Here is an 18,661-nt window from a genome sequence, read left to right as displayed (position 1 = left end):
TGGACCAGTTATAGAAGAGATCCCTGTACAATTGAAAACTGCAATGCTAGGTGCTGATTGAATAAATATTAGAATAAGGAATCGAACAGCACAGAAGGAGGCCATTCAGGCCATTGAACCTGTCAGCTCTTTTGAAGAGCAATCCCAATATTCCTGCACTTTTTGTTCCCCTTTAGATATTTATCCAATTCTTTTTGAAGGCTGTTGTTGAATCTCTTTTCCCCACCCTATCAGGCAGTGCATTCATTCCAAGCCCTAACCACCTGTTACCTAAAATTTTTCCCCTCTGTTGTCTCTGGTTCTTTTTCAATTATCTTAGTCCTGTGACCTCTGGTTACCTGCCTTTCTGTCAGGGAAATAGGGTAAATGAAGTGAAATTATCCAAGCCCTTTATGATTTTAAATATCTCTATAAATCTCCTCTTTGTCCTCTCAGCTCCAAGGAGATCAACTCCAGTTTCTCCAGTCTCTCCAGGTAGCTGTAACCCTTCAGCCCTGGAATCATTCTAGTAAATCTCTTCTGTACCCTCCCCAAAGCCTTTACGTCCTTCCGAGGGTGGGTTGCCTCCAATTGGACGCAGTACTGCAGCTGGGGTTGAACTAGTGTTTTAAAAAGGTTCAGCATAACTCCCTGGCTTTTGTACTGTATAATTTTTTTCTTTGTAAAAGCCAAGATCCATCTGCTTTATTAACCGTTTTGGTAACTTGTCCTGCCATCTTCAAAGATTTGTGCACCAACAGCTTCCAGGTGTCTGTGCTTGCATCACCTTTAAAATTTTACCATTTAGTATGTATCGTCTCTACTTATTCTTCCTACCAAATGCATCACCTCATACTTTTGTTACTTTTGTGTTGAAATTAATGTGTTCATCCATTCCACCAGCCTGTTTGCCTTGATATTCACCATCTTTCTCACTGTTGGCTACATTTCGAAGTTTTATGTTACTTGCACAATTTGAAATCGCACTTTGTACCCTGAAGTCCAAATCATTTAATGTGTATCAAAAACAGAGGTGGTCTTTGTAGTGAACCCTGGAGAACAGCATTGCATAGCTCCATCCAGTCTGAAAAGTAGCCATTCACCACAACTATCCCTTAGTTGTTTTTCACTCCATGTTGCTACTGCTGTTTATATCCGATGGGCTTTAACTTTGCTAGCAAGCCTATTATGTGGTATTTAAGTCAAATGCCTTTTGAAAGTCTATATATGTGAACATCAACTGCATTGCTCTGATCCATTCTCACTGTTACCTCATCAATCACGTTAGGCAAACATTATTTGGCCTTAGGAAATCTGTGTTGGCTCTCCTTTATATACACATACTGGCCATTGGAACACTTTTAGCCCCTTGTAAGAAGGGTAAAGTGATACTGAGCCTTGGAGAATTCACAGCCCCTGGGTTCAATGTTCCTTCACTGATGTGAAAATTGACCAACTTGCGATGTGAGTTCCTTATTAACCACCTGTCTTTCAAACTTCTGGGTAAATATAATCTGGTGTCACTCAGTCTACTCTTCAGTAATTTATACTCTGCTTCACTGCATTCCCAAAATGGCTTTTGTGTCTTATAAGGAATTACTTTATATTGTTGCTTTAGCTTAATATGAAAGTCTTTTTTATTGTTAATTGAATGCTATCATTTCTTGTGTGATGTGGATTTTGATTCCCGGAAGGTCAAATAGTTATCTTCGACCAGATAAAACCTTGTTGCTGAATTGTAAAAGGAAAGGATGAGCATGAAAGTGGGCTCAGTTGTTTTGGAGAGACTGAAATGGCGCAGATGTACACAATTTTACTGTAGTGAAATCTGTATTGGCGGTGCAGGTGCAACTATACAAGCAAGTAAAGTTTGCTGGAAGGTTGATATTGTACAGTTTTGAAGCCATTGCTGCCATTTTGGAGCTCAGCACTCCAGCCACATCTTCTTTTAACATATATCCAGCAAAGTGAGGTTAAACAGCAGAAAGGGACACCCTCCCACCATCGTCGTTTAAGGGGATCATCAATTATTTGTAAATTAGTTGCAGGTTAATTTCTCCTGGCTGTTTGCACAATTCTTCAAGTTAAAGTGTGGTGTGGTGAATACTGAAGATCTTTTCCCTGACTTCGTCTTCAGCACAAACAAGCTGCTCCCAGACTTGTGTGTGCTAGTTAGCCGTCGCCTTGGAATAGAACATAACTGAGAGAATGAACAAAGGCCACATAGAACAGGACAAGAAGCTGGAACAGGGGAAGGTGGAGAGAAGGAGGCAGCAACTTAGACAACCCTTTCTACCTCAGCTTTATACATGAAGAACTACTCTTAGTGAGGTATGTGTAATTGCAATCCTAATTCCTCATCAAGTGAGGCCCACACACCTTATCTCCCCTCTGCCACTGACCATCACAGCATCCACTTGGCCACAACGTAAAAATAAACAAATCACCCTACTGCATTCCTTTGGAGTCTTTCTTCCATGTGCGTTTGCCTGGCCTGGTGCTCCTACTCAGTGCTACTCCAGTGGCTGTAGCATGGCTGGTGGGAGGCTACTGGCTTTCAGTGGGGTGACTGCAAATGTCCTTGTGTGATATACCCTTCAACGGCTCTAAGCCTAGAAAATCCGGCTTCACACTGCTTCATATCAGCACGAATGGCGGCAGTTGGGCTGGCTGGCTGGCTGAAAGGAAACAGGAAGGATATTGGTGGAGTAGCAATGCTGGGAGAACCAGTGCCCTCTCCCTGAGAGAGGACAGCAGGTTCATGCTTCACAGAGCCACTGCCACACCCCTCGGCAGTGCTTCAGTGATCCTAGTAATCTATTAGAGGGCAGAAAGCCCCTTTGGAGCACTGGTAGCAGTAGCTATAAGGGCAGCAACCTGGGCATGCATGGAAATGACCTGAAATAAAAACAAAAAATGTTGGAAAAACACTCAGGTCTGGCAGCATCTGTGGAGAGAGAAACAGAGTTAACGTTTCAGGTTGATGACCTTTCATTAGAACTTTTTTTAGCAATGGGACAAATAAAGAAACAGAAGATGTGCTGGAGGAGGTGTGAATGGCAGGATGATGATTAGCTGCCGTCTGAAAGCAGGAACCAGGGGAAAACCAGATTAAAGCTGCAAAGAAGAGGTAACAAAATGGGACAGAAGTTATGGTCTGAAATTGTAGAATATAATGCTATCAGAAAGGCTCTCAAGTGCCTAATTGAAAGATGAGTTGCTGTTCCTCAAGCTTACATTAATCTTCATTGCAGGGCGCCAAGGACAAGACAGCAGAGTGAAAGCAAGGTGGACGATTGAAATGATAGAAAGGAGGTGTTGGTAAATCGGTCAACCTGTGTTTGGCCCCCCCGAGGGGAAGAGGTGAACACGTTGTCAGCCGCAAAACAATCTTCTACATTGAAAGAAGTACACATAAACTGCTGCGGCAACTGGAAGGAGCTTTTGAGCCTTGGATTGTAAGGAAATATTGTGAACTGTGAGAAAGGTAATGTAGAACTTCTAAAGGGCATCAAGTTAGTGGAATGGGTGGACAAGTGATAGATGAAACTCAATGCAGAGAAGTGTAAAGTGGTTCGTTTTGGTAGGAAAAACAATATAAAATAAAGGGTATAATTTTAAAGGGGGTGTAAAAGCGGAGGGACCTGGGTGTATATGTGCTTAAGTCATTGAAGGTGGCAGGACAGGTTGAGAACAGTTAATAAAGCATACAGTAGCCTAGGCTTTAATAATAGGATCATAGAGTACAAGAGGAGGAGGTTATGTAGAATTTCTATAGGATGCTGGTTTGGCCTCAATTGGAGTGTTGTGTCTAATTTTGGTACTGAAATTTAGGAAGGTTGTGAAGGCATTAGAGACAGTGCAGCAAAGATTCACATGAATGGCCGCAGAACAGAGGGACTTCAGTTATGTAGATTGGAGAAGTTGGGACTGTTTTTCTATGGAGGGGGGAAGGTTGAGAGGAGATTTGATAGAGGTATTCAAAATCATGAGTGGTCTGAACAGAATAGAGGAGGAGAAACTGTTCCCATTGGTGGAAGGATCGAGAATGAGAGGTACAGTTTTAAGGTAATTAGCAAAAGAAGCAGTGGCAACATGAGGAATAACTTTCATGCAGTAGGTCGTTAAGATCTGGAATGTGCTGCCTGAGAGTGTGATAGAGGCAAGTTTAATTAAGGGTACCTATCCTGTGCTATCCTTAGCCTCTGACCTGGCTACAGGTCATTTGTACCTGGTGTCTCCTCATGTACAGATCGTGCCTCCATGTTACCCTTTAAACATATGCAATGTCAGTATCCGAACTGGTAGTTGCGAATGTGTATTGGAGTGACGGTGGCCAGGATTTTATGGCCCCTCCTGCCCAGCAGGATGTTACGGTCCTGCTGAACTGAATGGAGATTTAAATGGCTCGCTGTATCCACCAGGGGGAGATATGCCACGGAGGGGCTGTAAAATTCTGCCAGGGTGTTCTCCTTGGTGTTCTCTTTAAGTTCTCATTGTCTGTGGCCTGTGCTGCACTGTGAAGTCCTTTAAAATTGCAGCATGGCCGTACATGAGCGCATCTTAAAGCAAATGCTTGTAAACAGGCTGTTCCCTTGCACAGTATGTTCTCTGCACGTTATGTCCTGAATTGATGCAGAGTTGCGCAACTGAGCAGCATAGAGAGAACGTTGGTCACCTTCAGACACTCATCTTGCTCCTCCACTGCCAGGCTCTGGTTGGATTTCTTGCATCTGAAAGGCAGGATAAGGTGAAGGGAGGTGGCAGATGTGGTGGTGATGGGAGTGCACACTTACACCATCTGCAGCTTATAAGTCAGTAGAGATTGTGGAAAGAAGAAGTGGGATATGAAAAGGAAAAATAGGTATGAGGATAATGTGATCTTCAGCTGATCCCATGGACTCAGCAATTACCCTTCTAATAATGGCCAACATTGTCTCCCCCATGTGATTAGGATATGCAGGCTCACCCCTTCCTAGTTGGTTCCTGCTGATTCCAGTTGTGGTTCAGATTGTCTTACAAGAGAGAGGGAAGTGTATTAGTGAGTGTGATGTAATGTACTTGGGTGATGTGTCTGTCATGGTTGAATAGCAGGTAATGTGTGCAAGATGTGAGGTATGGGTGTGAGGCTTGCAACAATGCTAAGTGTATGAGGGTGTGGTGGAGAATGAATGTTAGGTATGAATTGAAAGAGATTGATCGAGATGATTGGCGGGGGTGTGGTGATTTGAGGAGTGCCTGAGGCTGGTGGTTCAGTTGGTGACATTTGGCATTTGAAAATGTATTCACTGACCTTAACCACTTGTGTGAGGTCATTGAATTCTTGCAGCACCATTTCCAGGTTTTCGGGGCTTGTCTCTTGGCATTGACTGCCATGGTTGTCTGCTCCTGCTGCCTTTTGACTGGGTCTAGAAAGCCTCTTCCTCCTCCCCCTGCAGATAGACCAAATCCCTCCTTTCCACCTGCTCCATCAAGGTCTCCAGTTCAACTTCTGAAAACCTTGAAATCCACCCTCTCCCATTTTGTGCCATTCTTTACTATCTCCCAGGTCACATTCGCTTCCTGCATGACTCCCAGCACCTGCTCCAGCCACAATGCATCTGTCCTTTAATTAATCCAGGTTAGTTTTAAGTGGTGCTCAGACGTTAGATTTCCAGCCCCCTGCTGATGCAGGTAACCATTGAAGAACAGTTAGCACTGGCTGCATGCAGCAATCATTCTAATGAGCAGGCAACATAAAGTTGGCGTGTTGTCTGCGTGTCAATTACTTGTGCATCATAGTCCCCACACCCCTTTTTCTAGGGTTATTCAGTTTAGCTTCCAACGTGTTTTTTATTTTATTTTGTTAAGACTGAAACAGATACATGTGTCTGTCATGGCTTTACGACTGGCGTTTCCAGGTTTTGCACAATGTAATTTTGACTTGGTGCGACGGATAAATGAACTGGCGGTTTAACTTGAAATCTGAATAGTAGCCTCAAAGCACCGTGGTTTCTATGCAGTTACTAACAACATTTAACATTATGGAGTGTAAGGAATTTAATTCACCAAGTTGCAATCTCTAACCTAGTCATTTGCATTTAAATTCTCAGCTCTGTTGTTCGGACCTGCCTTTAGCTTTCTCTGCATCATGTCTCTATTGTTCTGTCCTCAGGAAGTTTTCAGACTCTTGTGCGAAAGACATGAGTTTTGTAACTTTTTTTTACAGTGTTTCATGTAAATGGAACTTCATAATATTGAAGCAGTACTTGAGTTGCATAATTTGAAGCTTTTTAGTTAGTCAATTTGTAGTGAGCTGATAATGGATATAATTGAATTTAACACCATATCACTTACTTCAGATTGGTGAACTCAGTCCAGTTTTCTAGACTGTAACAGTTTATCTTGTTTATCATTAAACAGAGATGTGCAGCTCTGTTTTGCCTAGTAAAGATACATCATATTCCTAAATTTCAAGATATGAACTTGATTTGATGTGGACCCAGGCCATTTTTTAAAAAAGGTTAATTTCAGTGTGTTACAAAGATGTCCACCGATGGTCAGATGACATGGCTTCTGTATTCAAAAACAGCCTCACGAGGACAAAAAGATACCAAGAGTAATCAACTGCACCCATCCTGAAACGATCAGGAGATGTTCCTGAATTGAATGGGTCTTTTTAAATCAAAGAAGGCAATTGTCTTAAACACCCCCCCCCCCCACCTCCCCCAACCTTAAGGATGAGTGTCTGAAAACAATAAACCAGGATGTGGCTAATCAGCCCAAGACCACCACCATACTTGGAAAAGGAACTGTAATTATGTGGAGTCACATGGTAAGGCAGCCATGTTAATCACTTTGTAATTTTTAAATGCTGGCTGAAGAAAGAGACGGCTGAAGCAGACAAGGCAGTAACACCTATGCCATAGAAGAGCTGGCGGCTGTAACATCGCAAGGTCTCCTAGCCTGTTTCTTTTTGATCCACCAAAACAGCAAACAGACTTCCTGGTAATTAGACTACAGGCAACTAACTCATGACCTGCAGAAAGCTCATCTCTTTGAGAAAATCGTCAAGTGACTTTGACATAATGACTTGAGCAGTTGAATTGCCCTTCAGAGTGAAGACGTCTTATTCATCTGGCTTGAAACAATTGTTTCCCAGAAGACAATCATGAGTTATGAACTATTCTGTTCGCTTCTCAGCTGTAAAAGTGCACTATTCTCTTCAACTATACTTTCCTTGAGTGTTTGTGTGTGTGTGTGTGTGTGACTGAGCGTGAACGCCTTTAGCGTTTAGATTTTGGGTTGAGCATGTAAATAAACAATCACATTTAAACCCATGAGCTTGCTGCTGGTAATTCAAATTGTCCACATACTTCAGTATTAAAAACACATTCACACCTGCTATGGGGTACTGGGTATAGTTTGGTAGGTCTGAAGAAGTCTTTGTAGTCATACGTAGGTTAACTGCAAGTCTTTCTTGACTCTTGGAACTATTTACAAATATTCAGTAAAGGACAGTCTCCATGCTTGCTGGTACACACGGCTCTGTCCTACACTTGACTGACCCCTAGGCGCAGGTCATCTGTTGTTTTGCATCACTGTGTGGGTGGTACGGTACTCAATCTCCCATTAACCCTATATGTGCCAGACCTTTATAGTATAATACCTTCCTCTCAAAAGCTTATTGATTATGGACAGGTGGGATGGGAGCAGGGATTTCAGCAGTTCTGTCTCACCCTGTCAGTAACAAGCACATTTAGTAAATATGATTATAAATACAATGAGGACATACCATAATACATGAATTGCTCTTTCTTGTAAACATCCTTGGATATGAAAAGGAATATTCTGATGTTTATTAGAACATGTTTCCATTTTTTCCCACTTCTAGCATCTTTCAAAAATTGTCTCCCTAATTGTAGGAGAAAACATGTGAGTTTCTGTAAATTGGGTTTTTTTCTTAAACCCATACATGGGATGTGAGTGTTGCTGGCTAGGCCAACATTTACTGCCCATCCCAAATTGCCCTTGAGAAGGTGGTGGTGAGCTGCTGCCTTGAACTGCTGCAGTCCACGTGGCATAGTTACATCCACAGAGCTGTTAGGGAGTTCCAGGACCTGGACAGGATTTGCACATTGGTGTACAAATTCAAGCCTTATTTCTGCAGTATGACCCTTTTATAACTTGGCTGTATGAATTTCAGAAGAGCTACTGTGCTGAAATAAATATCCTTTATTTATATGAAACTTAGCTTATTAGCTGAATAGCAGTCCAGGAGTTAAAACCTGCGAGCATAATGATAGTAGACAAGTACTACTTGTGATTGTCAGTTTACTTAAGTTTTGGGCCTCATCAATGTCTCGAACCTGATATTGGGTGTAATGGGCAAATGCTTCGATTTTCAACACACAGTTTGAATATATTTATTAATGTGAATATTTTAAGTATGTTTTGGAGAGAAACAAAAGGAGGAAATAAATATCGCATTGAATTTCCTATATCCTATAGTGTTGTAGCTCCCAAAGCTATTGGCAAAGTCGCGAGTTGTTTTTTAAGCACTCCTCCTTGTGGTGCTTAAATGACTCAGCCACCTCCAGAAAATGTTAAACAGCTTTGTGTGGATGAGCACTTGGAGGAGGGGAGTGCAACTCTAATGGAGAAAATGCCACCAATAGGCAGATGAACCAATCCTTGATATCCACAACCTGCAAGTCGTGACAAAGCTGTAGTACCCACTGAGGAGAGTACTGATAATAGGCGATCGATGATGAATAACATTACAAATGACCTGCTCTCGCATAACTAACTAAAAGTTTTGTGAAAAAAAATGATATGCATTTAGCGCAGTAGCTCTTCTGAAATTCATTCAGTCGTCATCAAAGGGTTGTGCTGCAGTCCTTACTTCAGAAATAAGGTTCAAATTTGTACCAGTGCCTAATTTACACACAAACCTGCATTGCTTCCCTAATCGTAGTGTTATTGTTCATAGAATATACAATATACAAATAGGGATTCTGAAATTTCAGATGGGGATCTGAAATTCTGAGCTTCTTTCATCACCCATTGTGACATCAAAAGAATGGTGGAATCCCCAGAATGGGCCCATTTCCTGGAAATCCTGCATTCTCCCACTGGAGTTATGGTTGGAGACCAGGAGAAACACCTTGAAATTTCAGAAACGTAGGAACAGAAGTGGGCCATTCAGCCCCCCGATCATGTTCTGTCATTCATGTTAACTATGGCTGATTTGTATCTTAACTCCATCCTCCAGATTCTTTTATGCAATATATAGCTTGATATAAACTCTCTGGCCCCAATCAGTGGAAAGTTACATTTATGATTGCTAAGATCCAAAAGCTCATTCACAAGTTTGCAGGCGGTATTGACAGACACACACATTTATATGACGATAAGCAATTTAAGCCAAGCTGATCTAGATATAAAGTAGATTCTCTAGCCCTTTGGGCTGCATTTTATGCTGGTCCACAGTTTCTAAATATCTTGTGAATTTACAGCTCCCTTCAAATGGAAGATTTTTCAACTGTTTAATATGGATACAAATGTCAAAAAATGCCAGTTACTTTAATGCTGTTTCTCAAATTGTCATCTGCTTTTTAATCTACAGAACTCAGTGAGCAAACAATTGAACTCTGATTCACCTCAGCTTCTGTTTACCTGATTGAATAAACTTTAAAGCCTTCAGCATTTACAATTACAGGGCCAAAAGCTAGTCTGATCTGTAACTGAGCTGAATATCCACATCAAGAACGAAAAACAATTGAATCGACACATGCATTGATTTTAGCAGCAGAATAATACATTGTGTTCTATGGAATAATTCACCTGTTATTAAACTTGTGCCTCCTCTAATTTGGTGCAAGTAGTACTGAGAGACATCTGGCACCTATAATTCTAGAATTCAACACGTGGACACTATGTATCCAAGAACAGGAGCCTGTAATTTCCTCCTGTGCTGTTTTTTAGTGACCAACAAGAATGAAGAGGCTGGGAATTTATAAAGAATTACCAATACACAGAAATTCCCTCAGTAACAAGCTGCCACTGACTTCAGGATGTGCCTATTCATATCATTTCTCCACAGGGAGTATAAGCAGTGGTGTCAAAGGATTAGTTCAAACTAGCTCCATCGTGCCAACTAAACATCACAACCTGTCCAGACCCCAGGTTGCCCACAAAAGGAGAGCTAGAGTAATAAAGATTAACAAATGAGTAGAATAATCTTTTGTTCTTGACTTTGATGAAGTGGAGTCCCAGTATATCTTCAGATAGTTAGTTTGTTTAAACTGTTCTTTCATTTGGAGATCCTAACTGATTTCTGATGCATAAGCAGCTGTCTTTTAAAATTGCAGGATAACCTTATCATATTTCTCCCCTCATCTAGGCATTGTTACATTGTATGAAATGTGGACAGAACTTGGAATTTTTTAATGAACAATTCTAACTGTCTCTATTTGATATGCATTAATAAATTCAGCTAAATTATAAAAGCAAAATACTGCAGGTGATGGGAATCTGAAATAAAAACACACAATGCCAGGAATACCCAGGTGTGGCAGCATCTGTGGAGAGAGAAACAGTTTTGATGAAATATCATTGATTTAAAATGTTAACTCTGTTTCTTGTATTATAGTGAAATGTGTTTCTAAGCTATTGGTATACAATATCTGGTATGTTGTACAGGCAACATTTCTGACTTGCATTGTGTTTTTTGTCTTAGCTTTACCAATAGAAAAAGGCAGTAAGTTTAAAGATGGAAGCTTTTTGCACTATAATGTAAATTTGGAATACTCTTTGGCATGGTTCCTGAAACTGGAAAGCCCAGAAAATAATATTTCTTTGTTCAGAATGCATAAAAGGACTTGGGCTATTTTTTTTGGAGTTCTCTACCTAGCACCACTTGTTGTTTTGTGGGTTTGAGACTTCATTTTTGAAGGACCATTTGCCAAAATTCTGCAAAAGTAGATGAATATTAGAAATAGCTAGCAATATTGGGAGCATTGAAACTACTCAATACAATCATATTTCCTCTTACAGGGACAGATCATCTGATTTAAGCACCATTAAGCCTATTTCACTTCATTCCATACAATTTAGTACCGCATGTTTTGATCAAGGTGCAATTATAGCTCCTCCTGTTAGCTTATAACATCACTTTTAAGGTTAAAGGTACTAGTGCAACAGAACGCTTGGAAAGTACTTGTGCAAATTGAAGTGAGTGATTTTTACAATCACATGTTTGATATAGTCCCAAGATATTTTTTCCACATGTTTGAATTGCAAATATTACAGCTCTTAGTGTCACATAGCACAAGAAAGAGGACCTTGAGATTCAGTGAGAATGTGGGGCTCCTGGGAGAGAACATCAACATGCATTTGGGTTATATTTCTTTCTGGTTGAAAGAAGACCATTCAGAATTTACTAAGTACTTTCTGTTCAAAGACAGTGCTTTTTTTTTGTAAGCTTCTCAATGCTATGCATGTTCCCAGTGGTATCCTTTAGAAGCAGATAGGCTGAGGAAGGATTAGCTGACTGAGCAGCTATTGAGTTCCCAGATTATATTGCATACGCACAATAATTTAGAGGGTATGTAGGAGCAGAAGGTGCTTCAGCCAAACCCTGTTTTGAACCTTCCCTCAGTGTCTGTATAGTAGCAGAAAATCTTTTCTATTTGTCTTGTTTCATGTGTTTTCTTTGGATGAAGTGGCTTTTACCTGAGGGTTGCAGCTGAGGGAAGGGAGATTTATTCCTAAATGTTATGTTTTGATTGTTTAAGTAAGCAAGGTGTATATTTGCCAAAGTGAAGAAGGTAGCACAAGACTGCACAAAGTCAACACTGAATCATGAATATTGATACATCACTCATTACCATATATTCAGTCAACTCGGTAAAAGGCCGGAGAAACAGATGGTGATAAAAGAAAATCTGAAATGCAACAGGAGATGGAAGTAAACATTGCACAAACGGGTTGGATTAGTATGAAGTTCTCACTCATACTCGCACTACAACCACCAGAAAGAATACATTTTCCAACAAGGTCAGCTCATGATATCCAGAGAATATTCGTTAACGTTTCATATAGCTAGCTGACAGTGCTGCCAGAACATCATGAGGTCTGCTGGTGTGTCCTTCAGCACTGGATAGGCAAGGTCAGTGATGCAGTTCCCTGGCGGGTCAGGAATAATGACTTGCTGTTAGGAAATAGAGTTTAAGTAAGTTATATTGGTATTTGTAGGCGTTAGGAATGAGTTTTAGCTTTAAAGTTTAAGTTTGATTTGTATTTCTGTATGTGTTAAGAAAGGTCAAATGGAGTTTTAATTTCACTTTAAAAACGTGTTTGCATTTCTAATGAGGAGTTTTACGACTCCTATAAAGTAAAGATAAACATACAAGGGTAGAAGGATTGGACTGTTGCATAGCAACAGGGGCCCAGAGAGGCAGGTCCCTCCCATAGATACACACAGAAGAAACTAGAAACACCAGTTGTTTTGGAAGCTGTTTGGGTGCAGTTGGTTCTGAAAGTTGCTGCTAGGAGAGACTGGAGCAAAGGGGACAGATAGGCAGTCTCAAGCTAAAGAGAAACCCCAAAAATCATGGTGTGGAAGAAGGGAAAGTCCAAAGAAGACCTTCTAGTCAATGGGAAGGACAGGAACCTGGAAAAGACCCTGTTAAGAGTGAACGGCGGAGAGGAGGGCTCTAAGCTTCAGATTTAAAGAGACAAAAGCTACAGAAAGCAGATTTAAAGCGAGAACAGCTTGCAAGAGGCAAGAAAGTCCAAAGAGATGGCTGAAGCTCTAACTCTTTGCTATGGGCATGTGAAGCAGTGGTATTGATGATGGCTGAGTCGGTGAGAGAGAGGGAGATGACTTGAATGCATGTGGTGATCTAGGGAAGAGGAACATCGGAGAATTCAAAACCCTAGAGATGAACCCTTGCAGAAGGGGTCTGAGAGAAAGCATTGGTTTGGGAGAAGATTCCAAAGCGAGTTCTTGGAGAGTGGAAATTGGAAACCCTTGTGTGGAAGACAGAGTTCAGTGAAACTGGTTGGCTCATGGTATGACAAGCATCTGAGAGGAGTAGAGGAGAAATCCATAGCGTCTGGTTGAGGTGGCATCTGTCACTTGGTTTCCGAGTGTGGTGTGTCTGGAGTGCCATAGGTTTACACGGACTGTGTGTTTACTGTGAACTTTAAGGTATAAGAGAGCTTTTGTAACTCGTGTTATCCTTACAAATCTGTATATATCTTGTAAAAGTACAGTTGTGGGTAAAGGAGTATTTTAATATAGTTCATCTTGTTTAATAAATGTTTTTTTGTTAAGTTCATCGGCTGACTTAGGCGACTCTGTTCAGTGGCCACTCTCCACGTATCTAAACAAACAAAGTTAGGATCTAACAAGCTGGGTTACCCAGGGATCAGGCTTGTTCAGTGGTAACCTCAAATGGGGATCATAACGCTTGTGGTGAACCATGATTTCTGCTATAAGTGTCAATGTTGGTTACATGTTAGCACTCTTGCCTCTGTGCGCAGAGTCATAGGTTCAAGTCCCACTCCAGAGATTTGCAAGTGCAATGTAGGCTGACATTTTCAGTGAAGTATTGAATGCTGCATTGGCAAAGATGGGACTTTTTAGATAAGATGTTAGCCCCATCTTCCCAAACCAATAATTATCTACAGCCAGCATTGCTTTCATTGCTGCTTGTGGGGCCGTGCTGTGCTCAGATTGACTGCCGCGTATTAAAGTGTTCCTATTACATAGGAAAACATTTTTATGGATGTGCTCAATGCTCATCTTTTTGCAAAGTTAGTAAAGTCAAATCTCCAAAATACAGTTGTTGGAATTAACAATGCAATAGATCACAAGGTATACAAAATTTAACAACAGACAATGCTAGAAATACTCAACAGGTTAGGCAGCATCCAGTGAGGGAGCAACAGTTAGCATTTCAGGTTGACCTCAACGCATGCTTCATGATCTGAGCATTTCCAGCATATTCTGTTTTCATTTCAGACCTCCATCTTCTATGGTATTTTGTTTTGATTTTGATACAATATTTAAAGACTGATTTTTGGGTGCTAAATAGATTATTAGTTTATAAATTTCTCATCCTGTAGTTCTGTGTGCTCTGCTAATTCTTTGGCTATTGCCCTTCCTCTATTAGCTGAAACAGGAAACTTGTAAATTGAAGAGTTCCAAGTGAGCTGCTTTCATTCCAGTTGTGAGAGGCTGGTATGATGTTGTCTTCCCAATTGAATCAATTTCATAATTATGTCACCACCACTCGCCAAATAGTCCTAAAAATTAATTGAGATAGATCAAACATATTCAGCTCGAGGAGCAGCAATTCATCTTTCGATGAGGCACTTTGCAGCCTTCCAGATTCAACATTGCTTTCAACAATTTTATACTGTAATCTCTGCCCCTATTCTGGTCCCTTTCCTTTGCAGACTTCAGTTTTAACTCCTCTTGTTTTTGCTTCTGGACGACAGCTGTTCATCTGCCATTCACACCTCGTCTAGACACATCTTTTGTTTTTTAACTTGTCTCGTTACCATTCCCTTCGGCCTTGCACCACCAGTTCTTTTGTCATTTAATCTCTCCTGTCTTCTGCCCGATCACAGGCCTTTCCTTTGTTCTTCCTCCACTCCCCCATCTTTCACTTGCTTAAAACCTATTAGATTTCTAACTTTTTCCAGTTCTGAAGAAAGCTCATCGACCTGAAATGTTATCTTGTGTTTCTCGCTCCACAGATGTTGAGCATTTCCACCATTTTTTTGTGTGCTATTGTTTTAAAAAGCATTCATCGTGGTTCAAAAATACATAATATTTGTGGGGGGGTTGAGGTGGAGGTGGTGGGGTTAATGGTGGCTTTTTGTGAGACACTTCAATATTGTGTATTTTTTAAAAAGATCTTATGTAAATATTCAATTTATTGTGATCACTCTGTTCAGCATTAAAGTTCATCCAAGAGAATGGTATCCGGGGAGCACCTTAAAGCACTCAGTGGGGATAAAATTGTGCCATTAAAAGAACTTATTATATATAAACCACCAAGACAATAGTTAGAACAATATTATCATCATAATGCAAATGCCTGTTTCAATATTTATATTGCAATTTAGGCCCACTAGTTTTGCAATGTGGACAGATATCTCTCATGTTTTCCACACTTGCCCAATGTTTTCCATGGCTCTTACAGATAGCTATTGTATGTGAGAGGAGATAACTGAAAGGGTTTAGTGCTATATTGGAGTAATCTGTGACTGATATTTATTTTAGAGCATTTAACAGGAGATCAATCTTTTCAGTAACGTAGACATTACTTCTAACAAAATTGCTTATTGTAGATGGGAAAATTAATGGTCAAACAAGGGTGAGTAAATGTTAGAATATTGAACGACTAAAAATTTGTTTGTAAGCATGTTCTAGATTCTTGAATATTTTCTGAAAAGGATTTTTTTTGCAAAAATTGAAGTTAAAAATTTCAAAATTCACGTTATGCAAAGGTAAAGTGACTTTTGAGACCTCAACTTGCGTGGCTGAGATTATAATCTTCAGGATGGACTGAGCAGGATGGGAAAAAGAGAAGACCTAGGGGTAACCTAGTAAAGGTGATTAAAAATATGAAACGTGTTTGGAATATTCTGCCATTTGGACACCTTGAAGCAAATGGCACAGGTTGTTGAAGGGAAAGCTAGATAAGTACATGAGGGAGAAAGGAATTGAGGGGAGGGGTGGTGTTTGATGAAGTAGAGTATGAGGAGGCTGACGTGGAGTCTAAGCACTGGCATTGACCAGTTGGGCCCACTGGTCTGTTTCTGTGCTGTAATTCTTAGTACAGAGACATAGTTCTTCTCTTGACACTAACTGGAAGAGGTTGTGTACAACTGAGCATTACGTTTGTCAAAATTGCCATTCATGAAATAAATTTGGAATGATGTTATGCCTATACTTCTGATCCAAACATCAACACCACTTTTGGTGACTCTGGGTCTGACATTACACCGACAGTGTTTTCTGGCCTGTTAATTGGGCAAAAAACATTTGTCGGCAGCAGGGTCCCCCAAAGAAATGTACCTTACTTTGAGATTAGGTATTGGTAGTCCCTTTGATCTGCCTGCTGCGTCCCTCACTAACATTATCTCTTCACCTCTGATGAAATCATCTGAACTAGAGTGTGGGAGTGATTCAAGGGATGGCGGTGAGGGAATTGGGTAAGAGGAACATGGCCAGGATTTTCTGCAGGAACTTGTGGGTCAGCTTCATGCTGCTCATCATCCTCTTTCTCATAATTAAAGTTCACCAAGGTAGTAGCTGTGTCAATGTTATTCTTGTTACCATCTTTCTCCTCATTGCTTTGGTGAATCAGCAAGAAAGGAAAGTACAAGTAGAAATTTATCAACTTGAAAGAGATTGGGAAGGAGTTGGAAACTTCTGTGACTGTGGGATTCTTCTTGGTGACATGGTGGGTGTTCATTCACTAACTAGGCTTCACCATCTCCAGTGTAACGAGGGATCGCTTGAGAGATTTCTCACAAGATGGGAGATGTTTCAGGTTGGCCCCTGCAGGTTGCCTGCCTTTTGTAGGGATTGTACATCATTTTCTTCTGTGATGGGTAACTGCCATGATATAATGCTATTGGAAATTATTCTTTTAAATAGAGTTTTAGTCTGTGTATGTGTTAATTGGATTAAAGCTAGCTAGAATGGGTGCTTTGATGCATAGAAAGAAGTGGGTTTCAAATGGTAAATATGAGGGCAATTTGCATTTCTAAATAGAGCATTCAAAGACTGGGGGTGAAATCTTGCACCTAGCTAGGAGATACCAAGCAATATGTTTATATTACTAATAAAATTGGTACTGAGAAATGAGTTCAAAGGGCCTGGTGATATAATGAAAATTTACATTCAAAGGGGAAGGCCGGGTATAACAGAAATGAGTTTTTGTGTGTGTAGAAGTCAGAAACATGTAAGATCAATGCTTGTAAGCCTACAGCTGTCTGCAAAGGAACCAAATTGAAATGAACCTCATTTTGAATTCTTAAGGTGAAAATGCTTTGCCTTGTGCCTGGTTAAGTCAATTGGTTATTGTTGTCTTAGAGGAGATTAATTTGGGAATTTTGTTAAAAGTTATGATAGTAGTAATTTGTAGGCATGTGTATGTGTTTAATTTGTTGTAACTTAATAAATGTTTCATTTAGTTTGATATAAAAAAAACCTCTCGAGAACTGGTGGTCTTATTCCTGAATTTAGAGCTGCAACTCAAAACATACCAATTGAAAACAAAAACAGAATTACCTGGAAAAACTCAGCAGGTCTGGCAGCATCAGCAGAGAAGAAAAGAGTTGACGTTTTGAGTCCTCATGACCCTTCGACCGAACTGAGTGAATCCAAGAAAGGGGTGTTTTGAATTTCTAGCATCTGCAGTTTTTTTGTTTTTATACCAATTGAAAATATAGGTTATGACGGTTGTTTAGAGTTTCCCTCTGGGATTTTATATAACTCAGCCTTTACAGACTGCTGTGTCATAACAGCAGCTTATGTGAAAGCTAACAATAAAGGATTGTGTGCCTTGTGACGTGGGAGAAATTTGGGGGCATCAGCTAGTTAAAGTGGAGAATTGTGCATACGTGTAATAGCTTTAATGGAAATAGCTAGTCTGCAGGGTGGCAAGGTCATGCCCTATTCAACCAACCTCTTCCATTTTTGGCTGATGGTTATTCAGCCCATTTGATTTCTCCAATCCAGAGACATACTAAAAACCCCAGAGGGTTAGTTGTACAGGTGTTACTTTAAATAGAGGAAGAAATCAAGGAAGAAAACTGTGCTGCCTTGTCTACTCTGGTCAGGTCATTGAATTAAAAACCAAGTGCAGAAAATACGCAACAGGTCTGGCAGCATTTGTGTGAGATAAAGAGTTACTGTTTCACGTTGAATATGACTCTTTTTCGCACTATTGAATGTTTTTGGTCATTGAATGCTTTGCAGGACTGGTATTTGGACCTGGGGGTGCAACCTCCCTTCATATGAAGTTTTTGGCAAGTTTCATGTCACAGACATCTTGTGTTCTACTTTGTGTTATGGTGGTTTCATGTTAAACTCTGTAAAATTGTGACATTTTTCTTCTCCCTGTGTGCAGTACCCTCCTGCATTCTTTGGCTGCCTCTCTCCTGTTCTCCTGCATTTGACTTATAATGTTCATGAGGTATGCAGTTAGCCTAGCTTATAGTTGACTGAACCAAGCACTATGCCTTACTTTGCTCCCAAATTTGCTGCTACAATCTTTAGTCAGAACTGGCAAAGTTTGTTCGAAAAATTTACATTCACTATTTCACAGGAGCTTTATGTCAATTACTACTGTATTGGATAGGCAGATGTGTTGGCTCAAGAAATTCTGGTGATAATTCCTTTCCAGACCATCGATGGGTGCAACTCATTGACATAAAATTGGTACAATTTGCTACATGGAATTTCAGGACCAGTGAGTCTTTTATGAACCTAAAGTCAGTACATTGTTTCACTAACTGTACATGATCCCTTAACCAAACTATGTGAAATGTCTTGCAGGCGTTTCGGTTTAATCTAAAAGATGATAAACACAACACTATCAGACTTTTATGTTCAGACTTATTGATATCTTACTTCCAGATCGTTGCATTCCAGCAAAGACTAACAGACATT

General features: G+C 40.3%; 1 protein-coding gene across 7 annotated transcripts in view; it reads left to right on the top strand.

Annotated features, from left to right (window-relative positions):
• Positions 1 to 18,661, top strand: part of LOC121287988 (inactive rhomboid protein 1-like) — a 393,414-nt gene that overhangs the window by 29,697 nt on the left and 345,056 nt on the right. For 2 of the 7 annotated variants that reach the window (XM_041206173.1, XM_041206176.1), the window contains exon 2: positions 3,234 to 3,466. The exons of the other annotated variants lie outside the window; for them this stretch is intronic. The gene's annotated coding sequence lies outside the window, so the exon portion shown is untranslated. The remainder of the gene's footprint in view (positions 1 to 3,233; positions 3,467 to 18,661) is intronic. 7 annotated transcript variants of the gene reach the window in all.

The sequence above is a fragment of the Carcharodon carcharias genome, chromosome 15 (genome assembly GCF_017639515.1).
Source record: "Carcharodon carcharias isolate sCarCar2 chromosome 15, sCarCar2.pri, whole genome shotgun sequence".
In the NCBI taxonomy this organism is placed as follows: domain Eukaryota; kingdom Metazoa; phylum Chordata; class Chondrichthyes; order Lamniformes; family Lamnidae; genus Carcharodon; species Carcharodon carcharias.
The sequence above is the reverse complement of the archived record's forward strand: the minus strand, read 5'-3'. Positions and strand labels throughout refer to the sequence as shown.